Raw genomic sequence first — 17692 nt, forward strand, 5'->3', positions numbered from 1 at the left:
ATACAAGGTTCCATGCTTACATGTTGTTTGGAAAGCTCACTTGGCAAGCCCATGACAATGTAAATTAAATGTGAATACAAGGTCTTATGTTCAAATGTTACTTAAAACCTTGATAATAAAAATAACACTCCATTCCACAACCATTTAGACTAAACTCAATTAATATCATCCTTTTATTTTACAAAAAACAACTCTCATATTACTAAATATTATCCCAAAAAGACATTATATTAAATAATACATATATATTTAAATATCTCAATTTTTTTTTGCATTATTGAATGGTTTATTTAAAATGTATAATATATCATGTTAATGACCCATATTTATAACTTTAACTATGTATGGAATATTTAATCTAGCAATAAGTATGTATTTTCCCTTTAATTAATGAAAATATAAAATATATAATTTAATAAAATAATATTTAATTAATAAAAATGTAAAATATACCCTCAATTAATAAAATAATATATAATGAAAATCCGTATAAGAGAATTATTTTTAATAGATAAAATAATTTTCATATCTAAGATGTGGTGATGTTCATCACATTCATGTTATATATAAAAAATGATTTAGATTTATTATCAACAAGCTACCTCGTCCTATCATTACCAAAATAATTATTTTAATGAAAACATAATAAGCAAAATCCAAGCTACCCATTGTAACGTTGTTACCCATTATAATGTTGTGAAAATAATTATTTTGATGGAACAATAATAATATCAAACATTTATAATTTCAAAATAATAATTTTTGCTATTAAATTAAAGTTCATTAAGACATTAAAGACAAACAGATAAAATGCCCAAAAGAGAATGCGTAATTTAGAGATCACTCACATGTTAGGAATCATCACTTTTGATCATTCTCCTTTCCAATGCACCTATTCAAAAATATATTAAATTTATATGAAAACATACATTTAAAAAGTAAATTCAAATTAATTAAAAATTGTTACTTTATTCACACATAAGACATTTATTCTCAAAAAATATATTCCAATAATAACCACTTAACCTAACCTATCTTATGACCTTTCATGATTCTGGCCTAAAGATCAAATAAAGATGCTAAAGCAAGTGATTGTTAAAATCTATAAACCATGTAATTACAAATCAACTATTCAAAAAAGTTTTTATTATCAATAAACAAATTGTTCTACTCCACAATGTTTTAAAGGTATTTGTTTTGAAAAAGTTTTATTGATGTTTATTTTCAATTGCTACCTTACCTATATGTACAAGTTACCACATAGAAAGGATGAAATTATCCTTGTAACAATATATTTTTCCATCGGTCATGGACAATCAAATTAATGCCTCAACACTAATTTAAAAGATGTTATATCTTAATTGACAAAATTTACAAAGTACTATTTAGGACATCCTTTATTTCAATCTTTTTGCCACATTGTTATTTAAATACACCTCCCTCAAGCCTAGTGGTGATCAAAATTTGGTAGTTGACATTACAAGATATACATCAAGTATAAAATTGTGGTGATCAAAATTAGGTAGTTGACATTACAAGCAATACATCAAGTATAAAATAAGTACAGGGAGATGATGAAATCGGGAAAAAATGTATTATTGGAAAAGTAATTTTTTGAAATATTTATAAATATGTATGTATCAATTGGGTTGACTATTTTTTTTAATATAAAGACTTTATATATCATTCTAAAAAATTGAAGATTGTGATTGTGGTTTAGAGAAGGCCATAAAAACTCTAATTATCTAAATTTCCAAACAACAAATGTCACTACCCACATGGACAAAAAACAATCAAGCTCTAGATGAAAACCATGATTGTAGGCGAGTTTCCACTGTCCAAATTTTACCACCAGAGAACAAAATACCATCATAAGTTTGGAAATACATAACAACCCTTACCCATACAAAACCACTGTAAAACAAAGATATGGAAATTAATACCAAAGCCCCATAAGACAAACACATACAAGCTTCCAAATCCATGTCAACACAAAGGGGAGCATCAATAGGTAAAGAGCTAAAATCATGGATGTTTGTCGATCCATTGCCATTGTATACCAGAAGAACAAGAACTATCCTGGTACACCATTACGTCTAAGAAAAAAAATTTGTAACGCCCCAACGACATCCCAAAACCATAGAGCCAAGTAGTAGTCCATCATGCATGAGAGGATGACACCAAAGCAAAACTCCAACAACCACCTAGGACCATAGATCCGAGTACTAGTCCACCTCATCGAAGAGAAAAGACACCAAAACAAACATCTTAAAGGGTCGCCTAGAACATGCTCGATGTAACAAGCCACAAAACCAACTCTTCAAAGTGTCTTCCATAAGCTAGAGAACCTAGTGACATTGTCAAAAAGAGTTGAAACCACTGTATTAGAGAACCAAGTGACAATTTCAAAAAGACATGAAACCATTATATTAATCATGGTCTGAAGATTCAAATTAAAGCAAGAATTTGAACATTGTCATCAACTGGAGGGTCAGTAGGATCTCTTGAAGCAGAACCACAAACAAATAATCCATCCACCTTTACCATATGGGAATCAACATTATCTAGAAAAAATCTCATATTACGAAGAATTTGTTTAATATCTTCCAAGAAAGAAAACACATTGTAATTTTCAACCCGTTTATCTTTGTAAATGAGATGCAACAGAGTCATCATATATTGATTGAGGGCCAAAGAACTTAGGAACTGCAACCTCCTTCTCTAGAATCTACTAAGAGCTGGTAACTATTTAACATCATCACCCACTAACTTGGAGTAAGAAAAATAAGGATGGTTCCCTGCTTCCTTGTTCTCCAGGAATAATATCTCCCTCCTCACTTCCATGGGGACAACATCAAAAGAAGAGGCCACAATATCATAAGCAAAAGGGAGAACCCTTTTGTGCCCAATGTTGTTGCCACCTCCCCTTTGACTTCTCATCCTTTGTCTCGAAGACATGAAAACTACAACAAACAGACACATAGGACAATGACTAAATCGACTAATGAATTTGGACAAAGAATGAAACGAGAACCCTTGCAGACTAGACATAAATACAAGAAGGTCATCACCCGAAGACCAAACAAGAGGACCAAAACCCAAGAGATTATCCATCTAAACACAATTTAACTCATAACCCAATATGAAAACCATGCGACCTTCATACCACTTAAAATGAATTGGAAACAACTGTAATATAATTTGGACACCAAAATTGACCAAATTTCCAGAGAAAACCACACATTATGAACTGCAAGAAATAGACCCACTATCAATTGACTCAAGAGCTTACCAATAAAATTAACACCAAAATCTTCATACTCTAATAGAAAAATGCCCAAAAACACAAAAAAAGATCCCAAATTACCCAATTAACCTGACCTAGTGCGCATATAATTCCAGAAACCCACATAAAACAATACAAACATGGAATTTCCCAAAAATCCTTGAAATTAACCAGAAGCTTAGACCAAACCACTATAAAATAGAGAAAGAAAACCATTTTTTCTAGCATGAGTTTGTACGAATCAAAAGACAACTCACCCAACTCCAATGACACTCATTATATACCAAAAAGGGTAACAACGAATTGAGCAGTGACCACCACCATCAAAGATGCGAAAATTCATTAGTAAATTGCTTAAGAACACATTAATCCACACCATTTACCACAAGGAACATCAACTAGAGAACCCACTGAACATAAAATTCATGAACCCTACGCTCAAACGCTGGAATACACACACTACACCAAAGAAACCATCCCCATACTTTAATTATGTGACCATCAATGGAGGATGAAGAAGTATCCTCGCCTCGTTGCTCGAACAAACTAAAATGATGTCCTCCCATATTTGTAACCCTACAAATTATTACACCTTGTGGCATGCAAGCTGAGGTATTGACATTAACTACCTTTTCCCACTCACCCCTAGGTATGAACAAAGTGTTCATTTGGTGATCCCTCTAATGCATCCAATGAAACCATAATATCACCCCAAACATGGATTGACTGGTCCATATCTAAAAAACCTTGGAGAGATGTAAGATCCCCATCCACGCTGGTAAGAGGCCATTTCTCATCTAGGTCCAAATCCTTACGATGAAAACCCAAATTAGCCAAAAATTATGCTACTATATTACCTATTTTCCTAGTATGCTAGACAACAACATATTCTAATTTATCAAGAAACCCATTTATATTTTCCACAATCCCCTCCAACCTCCAACTTTTCACAATCTTCCTTGGTGGTTGCCCATTTAAAAAAATTTGAACACATTGAATGGCGATCACTGAATCCCCCTCAATCTGTAATAATTGAAACCCCTCCCTAATGGAAATTTGAATACCTTTCTCTAATGCCATGAACTTTGCCATATTGTTGCTCACTACCCCACAAATCTAAGCGAAGACCCTTATAGAAGAAGATCGATAATCTCAAAATAGCCCTCTGAATCCAGCTACTTGAGGATTACCCTTTAATGCTCCATCAAAGTTCAATTTAAAAAATTCTCTTGGAGGTGGGGAAAAGACTCTTTTGAGGAGATGTTTGAATCCTGAAGCGGTTTCTCCTTGAGTGTGACCATTGTAGAAATTTCACCGTAGATTAAACTGATTATGCAATGTACTAAAGCAAAATACTTAATCTACTTCTACAATCAAACTTGCGGAAGCTTAATTGATTTTGAGAAAGATCAAATAGAACACATATAGCAGAGAACAAGATTAAATCACACATGAAACACAGAAGAATACTCTGGGGAAAGCCTCAGCTAAAAACCCCGCTATCTGTATTATCATACAAGTGAAAATATCTCAGGATTACACAAAGCTTTAGCTCACAAGCTATCCAGCTCTCAGTACAATCCCTCACTATTGCTCATAGACAGAATAGACAACACATATGCCTTCCTTCAGTCCTCCAAGCCTCCTATTTCCTTGCGTAGTTTCTCCTGGGTCCTCCAACTGCAACTTGTGTGATTCTCACCTCACACACAACACTGACCTCTGAAATAACTGCGCAATCCTGAAGGAGTTAATTCCTTCTGCATGGATGAGTTTCCTTTATAGGAAAATTCCTCCAACTGATAGTACATTGTCCCTTCCTTTAATCTCAACTGGGTCTTTCTCTGAATTGACATGCATGAGTTATTTATGAGAGAATATTCAGTTATCTAGAGAACACTAGTTGCATGCATGCATGCATTAACTGACTGAACTCACAATTAGTTCCTCCAACTGTTTGGAACTAATTTAACTAGACTTAACTCAGTTAACTGAGCTAACTAATTACAACTCAAATACAACTCATCCTTATCTCCTTAATTAAGGGATAACTTCCTCAATCAAAGGGATAACTGTTGCATGTCTTCACAAAGACTTCATGTTTGCTTTTCTCCAACTAATTAACTCAAGATGAATTAATTAATTATTTTTCAAACAGCTAGTGAGACTAAATTCGAATTTTAGTTCTCAATTTTAATTCAAGGACTAATTAAAATTGGAATCTATCCTAAAATGCTATTTATAGCAATGCTATTTTTAGCATTTCTATTTTATCATTCCTTGTTGTTATTTTCCACACTGGTACCTGAAAGGCTATCTATAGCAATGTTATTTATAGCATTTCTATTTTTATCATTTCTTGTTGCTATTTTCAACAACCATCCACTGATTCAGATCCAATATTTGCATAATCTTAATCTCAATATTTTCAACCTTCCAATCTTCACTAGACCATGAGATGAGAAGGAGAGATTCTCTAATATTCAACAAAACCAACTCTCGTAGCATTGTACAATTTCATCTCTTTTCTCTAAAACTCCTATTGTTCCTTTTTTTCCACAAGTTCTAAAAAATAAAACCTTTCGCTAAAATCCAGGCCCTGATCACTATAGGGTTTGAAAGCTTCGATAATTCCATTTTTCTATCAAAAAATCAGAGTTCTCTTGTTGGATAATATCACTTCCAAAAATTAAATTAAGAATAACCCAAACCTCTTTAGCCTACGAACATGAGAGAAAGAGATGATCTAGATTCTCCTCTTGCTGAAAACAAATAAAAAAAGGGATGGTCCTTCATAACCTTTCCTTCAAATACGATCCCAAGTTAGCAGTTGATGTCTTCCAAGCAACCAAAGGAAAAAAGTGACTTTTGGCCACTAGAATCCAAACCATAACTTAGTCCAAATAGCGCCCTTAGCCATCCTCTCATGCCCCACAATTACCTCGTAAGCTTCTTTCAAAGTAAATGAACCTAATTGTCTCATACCCCATCTCAGAATATCTTTGTTTTTAGCAAAATTGAATCCTCCTCTCCCATAATACCCATTGAAAAGCTTCCCAATGCAATTCTTGTGAGGAACATGACCGATCATCCTTATCTTTCCATTTTCTCCAAGCCTTAAGACCCATCTCCTACTTCCAAAAATATCCAACTCTCATTGTTCCTATATCAGTTGTGAAAGTTTTCAAAGAACAAAGATTCTCAATCTCATTTAAGAAAGGTAACTGTTCCCAAGCTTCATCCCAAAAAAAGTAGAAGCCCCATCCTTGATCTCCCAAAAAACATAATTTCTTACAACTTCCTTATTTTCCTACACCCACTTCCATAAGCTTGAGCCCGCTAAACTCAAATCATATCTAAGATGATCTTCTTGTGACAACAACGGTGAGTACTTCCTCAACTAGATCCTCTTCCATAACTCATTCCATCCTATCACCTATCTCCACCATAACTTCACCCCTAATGCCACACTGAGCATCTATGGATATCAAAGACCTAGACCACTAGATAATTTAGGCTTCACCATTGTTTCCCAAGCCACTAACGACCACCTCTTCACCTTGTTAGAACCTCGCCAGAGAAAATCACACCATAAAGATTGAATTTTACCACAAATCGCTTTAGGTATCGACATAGTTGACATTTTGTAGATTGGAATTGCTTGAAGAATAGACTTAGTTAAGGTCAATCACACGACAAAGTTGAAAGCCCGAAAAGTCCAAGTATTGATCTTATTAGAGATATTTTGAATCAGATATTACCAACAAGAAATCCATTTGGGATTTAGAACCAATGGAACCCCCAAATACATAGACAAAATATTGGCAATACGAAACTCTAAAACACGTGCTAAATGACAATGAATTACCTCCTTACAGTTAAAAAAGAAGAAGATGTTAGTCTTTTAATTATAGATAGGGGTACTAGAAGTTGCCTTAAAGGTTGACAACAAGGAGCGAACTGCTTTGACTTCTTTGAGGGTGGGAACAGTGGGAATGCCAAAAAGATATACATCATCAATGAATTGTTGATGTGTCATAGGAAGGTCCTCCCCAAATAACTATAGGCCTTTGATTTTCCCTTGAGAACAAGAAATTGTAAAAAATCAACCTAAACCTTCCATGGCTAGTATGAAAAGAAAGGGGGACATTGGATCACCTTGATGTAATACACATTGCAGAGTAAAAATTATAGAAGGAGACCCATTTATCAAAAAAGAGGAAAAAAGGGGAAGATATGAGGGATCGAATCCAAGAAATCCAGTACTAGGAACTTGTACCAAATAATCTCGGCTGATGTGATCATAAGCCGTAGACATGTCAAGCTTGACGATAATACCTTTGCTTCTCCGAGCATCTCAATGAATGAATAATTTCCTAAACTATTATGATGTTATTCGAGATCTGTCTTCCTTGAACAAAACTTGTTTGCTCTTAAGAAACGAGCTCTGAAAGTAAAGGTTTCAAATGATTCATGGTCATTGTTGATATTACCTTGTAGATGACGTTACATAGTCAAATAGGTCAAAAACCAAATGGATCCTTAAATCTTCCAGCCTTTGGAATCAAGGTTAGAAACGTTGCATTGAGGACACCCCACAATGACTGCAATTGACGAGATTCCTCCATCACCTCATAAATTTCGTGTCCAAGAAAATTCCAACAAGCCTTGTAAAAGTCACAAGTAAATCCATCTAGTCTAGGTGCTTTATTTTGTGGCATGTCCATAACCACAACCTCTACTTCTTGAAACGAACTCGGTCACATCAAAGCAATGTTCTGCTCTTTACTAATGAGCATTGGGATATATTGCAAAATCAAATTTATAATTGTTTGTCTATTACAAGAAGGTCTTGTGAGGATAATCCTATAATGAGGAATTAATTCCTTCTCTATCTCCGAATGTAAAAGTTTTTGGTCTCCATCTCTCCCTGCTATGGAAAATATCCAATTAGAGTGTCATCATTGTAGCATGGATTTATGAAAAAAATTTGAATTGCTCTCCCCCTCCTTCAACTACTGGAAATGAGATTTTTGCCTCCATAATACTTTGTCATGCCATCTCCTCAATTCCAATTTATGTAATGTGTTGCCCTCCTCTAATACTAATTATGGTGTCCAACCTTCCATAATCATTCATTGTTGCACTTCTTGCATTTGACCTTCTAGTTTGAGTTTCTCTTCAAAAATATTACCAAACTCCTTACTCCATAATTTAATTTTAGATTTCAACACCTTAATTTTCAATTGAAATATATGCATTTTATTCTTACCTTTCATCGATATTTCCACCCACCAACCTTTAGCTTTCTCCACAAAATTAGTCGCTTGGAGCCAAAAGCTCTCAAAATGGAAATGTATGTTCCTAGGGGCTTCTTTGAGATTTATTCCTAACTGCACCGACCTAATCCGATCTGAGACAAGGAAGGATGGTGGCTTCAATAAAAATGTCCTTGTCCAAAACTTCTTTTGTAACCAAAAACCAATCCAATCGACTTGCGACTTGATGTCTACCACCTTGTCAATTATTCTAAATACAAATATTGTTGATGATTGATATATCTATTAATATTAAGTTGATTGTTATTATATATAACTATTCTTTTTTTCCAAAAAAAATTATGTAAAAACATACTAAAGATATAAAAAAACATGATACATTGTGATAACTTCATTATTAAAAAATAAAACATAAATAAATAAATAAATAATATTTTTTACTTAATAAATAATTTAGAGAAATGTATGCATATATAGAAAGAAAGTGACATATGAAAACATGTTATTAATTTGTGAACAAATTGACACATTCATAGGACTATGGTATAATAAACATTATTCATGAAATGAAATAATTTTAATTTTTTAAATGAGTTTTGAGAAATTGTATACCGAATATCTGGAATATTAATAAATAATAAAATATTTTTTTAAGAAAATAGTTGTTTAAAGTGATAAATCTGTTAGGTTATCAAAATAATGTTTCAAAAAATATTATTAAATTATTATATATAATTATTTTAATTATGTAATCTATAAATTTAATGCGATCCTAAATTTGATGTAATGATTAAGTGAATTGGTAAAAAAATTAAAGCATTAGCACCAATCACATAATTTAAGAGAAACTTACCTAGCGACAATCCTCACCATATAGAGTGGAGATTTGATAATTGCCCCCAACGAATGTCCAATAGTTAAGTTCATGAATGAAGCATAGAAGCTTTACTATGAAAACTCATAAAATGTATGTTTGGATGAATTAAACATTGCAAGAGGATGTAACATGTGATTATAAAATGTGTGACTCTATTCGAATAAGTTTTTTTATTCATTTTTATAAAATCATGAGTGATGTTATAACAAATTCATCAATAAATTATAATTGGCAAAATCATGCATAATAATCATTAATTTATTAAAAATAAAGAAGAACAAATATTACTTATCCACATGAGCATAAATAGTTATGAAATTGAATTCTATAATAAATTATGGTAAATAATGTGATAAATGAATAGTAGAAATAGATATTAAGAAGTGATAATAATAATGACAAATTAGTAGTCCAACACCTCCCCTAAACTGAACATGTTGCATGTCTTCATGCAACCCAATGCCTCTGTATAAACCAAGTTGTAATATAATAATCAAAATGCTCACCCCAACTCATGATATTGATGGAACAAAACGCTTCTTCCCCAAATGCTTCGTTAAAACATGATCCAGGTGGATATTGGTGGCCACTCACCAATTCCACTTGGACCCCCACCATTTTTTTCCAAGGAAAAAAAACGGTAACCTTTTATTAAAGAATTAATGAAAAGTTACACTAGCAGATGCAATGAAGCATTCAGTAAGTTGCCACATGGGCTCGAGTGCTTTCGCACCCCACGCAACGTTAGAAGACTAACGTGCACAAAGAATAAGAGAAGAGAAGAGAGAAAGAAAAGAGGTAAAAAACTGAATTCCGGCTGTGAGTAAAACTCACACTTCAAGTTTTTCTCCCCTTTTTCTTTTCGACCTTGCGCCACTCTCCTTGAGTGGGCTAGTTCGAAGCAATGACTAACTGTGTTTCTGCATTCTGTGGGCCTGTTTCTTTGTCTAAGTCTGAAGTATCTGAGTGATGATGTCGTTTGATGCCTCCCATGCTTTGATCCACGCTTGTCATCTCTGCCTGATTTTGGTGGATCTCTGCCTGATTTGGATGAAACTGTGGATCCTTATTGTCTGATATGTTTTCCTTCTGGTTCCCTGTTTCAACTTCCTCTATGGTGGTATCATCCTCTTCTGCTTCTGTTTCTTCGTCTTCTGTTATCGAAGAGGCTTTCTTTTCCGCGGCTCTCTTCTTTACGACATCATCTATGTTCTGCCATCCTTTGGGCTTCCTTTGTTGTGGCTTGCTCTTGTTGAGGCTTTTGCATGCATTGAACAGATGACCTGTTTGTTGACATCCCCTGCATCTGAATGCTGTATTCTCATAGTCCAAAGGTTGTTTCCACTGTGAATTGTTGAAGTTCAGAATGATGCTTTCAGGTAATCCTTGGCTAAGATCTACCTCGACACATATCCTAGCAAAAGTAAAGATTCCTTTTATGTGTCTTTCTGAATCAATCTTTAACATTCTTCCAAGGGTATTCCCTATAACTAATAAGGCCTTGTAGTGCCAAAAATGTATCGGAAGATTATGTAACCTTACCCATACTGGCATCCTTGATACCACCATAGTATTGGCATCAAACTCCGGGAACCATGGGGTAACAAACAGTCCCGCACTGCCCCAGAACCATGGCCCTTCATTGAGAATTTTTTCCTTTTCTTCTTCTACGAGGAAAGTTACTATGAAGAAACCCTTATAGCATAGGTGTATTTGGCAGTTTTTTGTCCATACCGTGTGAATCCATTGGTACAAAGCATCGGTTCTAGGCCAGAAGCCGTTAAATCTACAAATAACAGCATTTTTTTGTAGATATGAGAATATGTACTTTACCTCTGGTAAATCCAGCGAGATGGAGGGGCTCTCTGGCACTTGATCCACGATATACTGCCCTGGAGGTACATTAACAGCTGTAGATTCTTTCCCCTTTGGAGATTCTTTCCCTTTGGCTGCATCGCGATAGGTACCTGTGGGTTTTGATGTAGCTCCCTTAGATCCACCTCACAATCGGTGATTGAGGATAATAGTTTAGTCCTTTGCAACCCTGTAATGCTGGAGTGTGTGTTGATCCTACAAGCAGAGCCCAGAAAATATTAGGATTTGTAATGCAACTGGAATTCCCAGTTTGTCCTGGATCTCTTTTTTTAACTCCAGAACACTCATCCGTTCCCAGATCTGCACACAAACGTGTCTGCCTTCTGTTGATCTGATAAAGATTTGCTTCAGATCCGCTGTGTCTGCCTTGATCAAGTCCCGTTTTTCGGATTTGTGTTCTAGATCTGGCGAACTTCCATTTTGCTTCTGCCTGGATCTGGCCAGATCTGATAGATCCACCCCGAGTCTACAATGTTTGGCCCTATCTGATGAGCCGTTTCCCAGATCTGGCCTCCTGTTGAGGCTATCTCTCATTTGCCTGACGTTGTCTGCGGGCCCTCTGTTAAAACAAAGCGCATGACCTCTGTTCGTATCATGTGGATCCAGCCTGGATCTGCGAGGATGGGGCCTTGCCAACGATTGTAAACGCGAATCTGCCTTATGCCATCCCCTGAGTTTGCATGCAATAAGCGCCTGAATAGAAATTCGCCTGACGCTCAATAGACTAGCCGATCTCTTGAAAAACAGGCCAATCTCCAGCTGTTTCCAGCCCCCTGGATAGATTCTGGGCCCCAGGACAGAAAATGTTTGTAGTTCTCTGGCCTCGGACGACTTTGCTTTGTTCTTTGGACGCAGGATGAATGCTTTGTTGAGAAAGTCCGATTCTTCCAAGTCATTGGGCCGCTTGATCAGGCCTTCACCGCGTACCAGCTCCGTTCTCAGAAGATCGATCCTGTGAGGGGCGTGGACTGCGTCCTTCCCTCCCTCGCCGCCTCCGGCAACCTCAAAGACAAGGGTTTCCTCTGCTGCGCAGCACAGAATCTCAGCGTTCGCCATCGTGTTTTTTAATTCTACAAAATGTTCAGCTCCCCCTTGGACCCCCACCATTGTTTCTTTTAGTTTTTCAGTTTCCTTATTTGTAGCACAATTTATTATTTTTGGCAGTTTTTCGGGTCCTGAACTCTCGGAGCTGTTTTGAGGCCCTAAATGATGTTTTTTTTTTTAAAGAAAATTGGGAGCAACATGGATACATGAATGGATATTTCTCATCCCAAAGTTGTAGTCCTCAAATAGATCTTTCTAACGAGATATTGTGCGCGTCAAACGGAGATCATATGCCAAATTTATGACCCTAGGAAGTTGATGTACCAATTTACCCAAAACGGGGTCCATAGTTTGGCACTTCATCTCCAAGGGTTAGGGTTTTTTATTTTCCATTGTTTCTCAACAATAAATAGGCCTTCGAGCCTCATTGTAAGACAATTCAGAGGCATGTAGCCACCACATCTCTCCTCAGAGATAAGCTACCATTGCCTAAGCTAATTTATTTCCATTTTTGTTTGTAATCATATTTCAGTATTTTACATTAATGAAATTAAGTATTATTTTTGTTGTATCTATGTATTTATGGTTATTTTTATAATTTGTTGTGTTCCTGTTTAAATCCGGATCAGTGATATCAAAGCAGTCTACTCTTTCTCTGTTTTTCTTTGCATGTCCCCAACGAGGTCGGGATATAAGGAGACAAGGCTTGAACTAGTCGAACCTTTGCAAGACCAGCCTTGCAAATCCCAACGGCCTCCCATGGCGGATGAAAAGAAAGATGAGGGGGTAGGAGATCCTATCAAAATCTTGCTCAAAGAGGCCCTCAAGCGACAAAGGAACACGATGATGGACAACTGTTCCCAAATCCTTCAGCGGCTACCTATGGGCGACACATCTATTTCCAGCAGCTACTTTGGAAGCGCCACACCCTTTAAGGTACAATTTAACTTTTATATTCCCATATTTGAGGGTCAGATAGATGCAGATGCTATAGATAAATGGTTAAATCTGCTAGAAGGGTATTTTTCTGTTCATGATTTTTCTGGCCGGGAAAAAATTACTTTCGCTCTTCTCAAAACCGCCCCCCACGTCAAGGATTGGTGGGAAACCTACTGTGAGGAGAAGGATGAAAATACGACCTCACTGTTTTCAACTGCACCCATATGGAATTCATTTCGAAATGCCATCAAGGAGCAGTACTACCCTGTTAGAAGCTATGAGGATAAATACATAAAGTGGACCACGCTGCGGGAGGGAAGGGACCAAGACGTGCTGGAGTTTACCAATATTTTTCATACCCTTCGCATAAAGTTGGGTATTAAGGATTCTGAGTTACATTTGGTACTCAAATACCGTGGTTTCCTACACAGGTACATCCAGGACGAGATGGAGTTCCTGAACATCTCCTCGCTCGGCACAGCGTACCGATACCCTATCAAGATCGAGCAGAAGTTTAAATAGAAGAAGTGAGACTTTGGATCTACAAAACCGAAGCAAGGGAAAGGAGCCCCCAAACTGTTGAACAAAGGACAAAGCCAAGGCGAGGTGGCCCAGGACAACCCACCAAAGCCGCAAGAAAAGAACAACACTACGAAGCCAAAGGACACGGGAAAGTGGTGTGAGTTCCATAAGAGCTCCATTCACAACACAAGTGAGTGTCAGGCCAAGCAGTCACTGGTGGCTGAGCTAAAGTCTTTGGAATCAAATGCATGTTCAGACTCTGATTCATAACCCAATAATGGAAATGACAAAGGGAAGCACATTATCAATGTGAAGGCCAATGCCACCGTTGCCACCAGGAATATCCAGAAGGAGGAACCCGAAGATCTAGAGGAGGAGGAGCGCCTCTTCCTCCCAAATGTGGGTAAAGGGCTCTCTGCTATAGTTCATTGTCGATAGTGGGATTCAAAATGACCTCATTTCAGTAGAGGTCGTGAAGTGGTTGGGCTTACCAACCATAGTACATTCACAACCATACACTATCGGGTGGCTTCACCAAGGACGAGATCTTCGCATGAGCCAGCAATGTCGCCTTTCATACAACATCAAGCCCTTCACGGATGATGTATTGTGTGACCTTGCTCCCCTTGATGTTTGTGATGTATTATTAGGCCAACCATACTTGTGGAAGCGACATGTTATATATGAGTCAGGGCCTCGTGCCATTATTGTTACTTTGGGAAATAAGTTTTACATGATACTGGAGGTAGCACCACCTACCACCATCTCTTTGGTTACTACAAAAAAATGCAGTAAGCTCATTTCCAAAACCAGGAAATTTGTTTTCCTGATGATACACCATCAAGGAAAGAAGAATACAGTGGCCACGACCTCAAGACAGGGCCCATCCGCACAACAACTACAGATGGACAAGGTCGCGGAGGAGTACGAGGACTTATTCACCTCCCCCACAGGGGTTCCTCTGCACTATCAGGTCAAGCACTCCATCAATTTGACCCCAGGTGTGTCATTTCCCGATGGACCAATCCATCGACACTCTATTTTGGAGAATGATGAAATCAAGAGGCAGATTCAGGAGCTGTTGCAAAAAGGTCACATCTGACTGAGTTCATCTCCCAGTGGGAGCTCGATCGTGTTGGTACAGAAGAAGGATGGGACTTGGAGACTCTGTATTGACTATCGAGTGCTGAACAAGATCACTATCTAGAATAGGTACCCGATCCCACGAATTGATAACCTGCTCAACCAACTAAAATGGGAAAAATATTTCAGCAAGATCGATTTGAAGTCAGGATATCACCAGGTACCAATCGAACCCTCCGATGTGTGGAAGACTACCTTCAAAGCCAAGGAGGGTCTTTTCGAATGGTTGGTTATGCCTTTCGGGTTGACGAATGCTAATGCAACCTTCATGAGGTTAATGGATGACATCTTGCGGCCATTCACCAACTCATTTGTAGTGGTATACTAGGATGACATCTTGATCTTCAGCTAGAGTTGGGAAGAGCACCTCCAACACATCCGACACGTTCTCCAAACACTGTGGCAACACAAGTTATGTGTCAATTTCGAAAAATGCACTTTTGGCATGACAGCTATAACCAGGCTCTCCATAGCTCAACTGGCCACAACCCTTTTCAAGTGGGCTTGGGATTCTAGCCACTATGTCCCATTGATGTGGCCATTCCATTTGCAGCTACTTAGGCAAATTCGACTCATGTCCAATCCAAAACAGATAAGGAAAACAACTGCATTGAGCACATCCAACATATCCGCTAGCATGTCCACAAAATTATGGAGAAATCAAATGCCAAGTACAAGCAATAACATGATCAACATCGGGTGCCACACAAGTTTCAGGTGGGTGACAAAGTCTGGTTGCATTTGCAAAAGGAACGCCTTACCGGAGCCTATCGGAAACTCAGACCACTCCGATATGGTCCTTACACCATTACCAAGTTTGTGCGAGACAATGCATTTAAGCTCAACATTCCCCCATTCCTTGGCCTACACCCAGTGTTCAATGTGGATCGCCTTCAACCATACTTTCCACCATTACTAGACACATCCAACATTGTAGAACAACTCACACCAATAGAGTTAAATCCAGATTGCATGGAACAAGTTGCAACTAATTGGATCATGGAAACGCAGATCAAGCACACTCGTCAGTAGAAGATCCAACTGTATCGAGTTGTCAAAGCAGGCGAATTCCTTCACCAGGCCAAGTGGCTCACCAAGGACCAAGTTCAACAGAAGTTTCCTCATATCATGGAGGAACTCAATGCAATGGGGACCATTGCTTCCTAAGGGGGGAGGAATGATCCAGGTGGATATTGGTGGCCACTCACCAATTCCACTTGGACCCCTACCATTGTTTCTTTTAGTTTTTCAGTTTCCTTATTTGTAGCACAATTTACTATTTTTGACAGTTTTTTGGGTCCTGAACTCCCAGAGTTGTTTTGAGCCTAAACGAAATTTTTTGGGAAAACTGGGAGCAACATGGATATATGAACAAATGTTTCTCATTCCAAAATTGTGGTCCTCGGATAGATATTTCTAACGAGGTATTGTGCGCGTCAAGCGGAGATCATATGGCAAAGTTACAACCCCGAGAAGTTGATGTATCAATTTACCCAAAACGAGATCCATAGTTTGGCGCTTCATCTCCTAGGGTTAGGGTTTTTTATTTTCCATTGTTTCTCAACAATAAATAGGCCTTTGAGCCTCATTGTATGACAGTTCAAAGGCATGTAGCCGCCACATCTCTCCTCAGAGATAAGCTACCATTGTCTGAGCTATTTTATTTCCATTTCTATTTGTAAGCATATTTCAGTATTTTACATTAATGAAATGAAGTATTATTTCTGTTGTATCTCTGTATTTATGGTTATCTCTGTAATTTGTTGTGTTCCTGTTTAAACCTGGATCAAAACAATAGTTGTTCAATTCTAGAAATGTTGGTGATGCTATAACAATTTTCATATTTACTTTCAATCATATGAAGTTGCAACAAAGTATGATACAAGTAAAAACAAACTTCATTAGCCATTTTCTCAAAAATTACAAACCAGATTTTTCTGAAATTTTGCAAGAAAATTTCTACTATATCAATGCTTCTCCAATCCGAAAATCAAATTTATTTGATGCACAAATCTCGAGATATAAACAAAATGGCTATAGGTAATGATGTTTAATTTCTCAAAAATTGTAAATCGGTTTTTCTTGAAATTTCACAGATTTGTTCCTATTACCTTAACACTTCTCCACACCAAAAATCGAACGGATTTCAATATATCAGCGAAATGGTTGTATGTAACAGTGCATGATTTTTGGAATTTACCAATTGGTTTAGCTTAAAAATTTATGGGTTAATGATACCTCTTTCTTGTCCAAAAATCACAAAGATGTGCACAAATCAATTTATGCACTGTAAAAAAAAGAATGAAATTGTATAACTTAAATGAGGAAGGAAAGAGCAAATCTCCATCATGCATAACAAATCTTCCCCCAAACTGGAGAATTAGCATGCCGTCATGCTACACTAGAAAACAAATTGAGGTGGTTACTATAATCATTGTTGAAATATTTGCTTGGTGTATAACAACAAGAAATATGGAATGTTTTGAAAATGAATAAGGATATTGATGGATGATAAAGAATATTAATGGCATGGTCATGATGAATAAATTAATGAAAGTAACACTCCCCCAAACTGAAGGCTTTTCAGTTTTTGAAAAATAGGAAGTGGTAAAGAAGGGGAAATAATGGTTGAAAATTATGAATGAATAATGCTCAGTGGTTTTTTTTCATGACATTCTCCTAAAATTTTAATAAATAAAAAAATTATGCTATTTTACCTCAAGTTTT

This window comes from Pinus tabuliformis, chromosome 3_2, assembly GCF_031772625.1.
Source record: "Pinus tabuliformis cultivar Carrire ecotype Pingquan chromosome 3_2, CPIR1, whole genome shotgun sequence".
Taxonomy (NCBI): Eukaryota; Viridiplantae; Streptophyta; class Pinopsida; order Pinales; family Pinaceae; genus Pinus; species Pinus tabuliformis.